Below are 1,357 nucleotides of genomic sequence, written 5' to 3' on the forward strand. Positions count from 1 at the left end.
GCTTTTAATCACAAAAATATCCAGGAGCGCTATGCACCCCCCCTCCCCTTTTCCGGAATGCGCGAAATCATGCGAACGGAGCTCTCTCGCCCTTGTGACGGGCGCCGTTCGGCTGCCACGTCACAATTCATCTTATGTATATGAAATGTATGTGCAGTGGATATACAGAATGTTTTTTTCACATCATGGAGCTTTCATGTATATACATAGAATATCTAATGCTATGTGGGTCTGGACATGGATTACGGAGATATAGCTTCTTAGGGTACATTACAGACAACTAATATCAATGTAACAATCATACAAAACATTGTGCGTTACAAAATGTACTAAAGATATTCAACTGGTGGTCTCAACATCAGAGATAATTGTTCAATTTTTAATATGCAAAAAAGATAATTGTTATTTTTAATATACAAATGTTTCTTCCATCTTCCACCCTTTTACTTTATAATAGTTTAGAGACATTTATTAACATTTACATCGTTTTATCGTTTCGATAGTTATTTTCTTACCGTTTCGGTAGCCGTTCTTTACCGTTTCCTTTTCGTTTTTAATTGTTTGTTACCGTTTATTTACTGCTTTTTTACCATTTTTAACTGTTTTGTTACCCTTTCTTTGCCATTTTTACCATTTCGATAGTCTTTGTTCTTTGTTGTTTCTTTACTGTTTGTTATCGATTCAATAGCCGTTATTTTTACCGTTTTTAAATTAATTAGGCGACTAAAAAATACGTCGCAAACTACGTGAGCGGCGGCGTTCGGTATATAAAATTATATATTGTAATAAAGAAATACTGTTTATTTATATTACTTATTTCCTTTCCCCTATTTCTTAAAACACTGTATAAATACAAAATATCTTAACATTTTTATTCGATGTTTTAAATATTCGCATAGCATCGCGAAGCACAAAGCACAATGTCCTCGATATATAATGTGAAATTACTAATAAGCATATATAGTTTGCAAAATGTCTTTTTAGAGTTGTAAAAAAATCTGAGGGCGTGCGGGCAAGAATCTGCAAATGGTGATGTGATCGGGCGGACGCCGAGAAATAGGCCGTAAACCGCCGCGAAATCCGCCTGAACGCATAGCAAAGTGGAAAGAAGGGATCGCAGAGTCGATAAAATCATAAATAAAAAATTATATCGGTTAAGAAAATTACGCTGATAAAAATTGTAAAAATTGAGTTAATAAAAGTATGTTGATAAACAAAATTACATCGGTAAAATTATAAAAATTATGTTAACAAAAATATGTCAGTAAAATTATGTTAATAAAAAATTATGTTAATGAAAAATACGTCGGTAATAAATTATCGATGTCGGTAACGTCGATATGCCCCCCCCCCCCCT

At 33.5% G+C, this 1,357-nt stretch overlaps 1 protein-coding gene across 3 annotated transcripts in view; it reads right to left on the reverse strand.

Moving 5' to 3' along the window:
* The window catches only part of LOC116852485 (serine protease snake-like), a 149,963-nt gene that overhangs the window by 59,938 nt on the left and 88,668 nt on the right, over window positions 1–1,357 (reverse strand). The window lies entirely within an intron of this gene.

This window comes from Odontomachus brunneus, unplaced genomic scaffold, assembly GCF_010583005.1.
Source record: "Odontomachus brunneus isolate Ranch 3 - 2012 unplaced genomic scaffold, Obru_v1 Obru_scaffold_229, whole genome shotgun sequence".
In the NCBI taxonomy this organism is placed as follows: Eukaryota; Metazoa; Arthropoda; class Insecta; order Hymenoptera; family Formicidae; genus Odontomachus; species Odontomachus brunneus.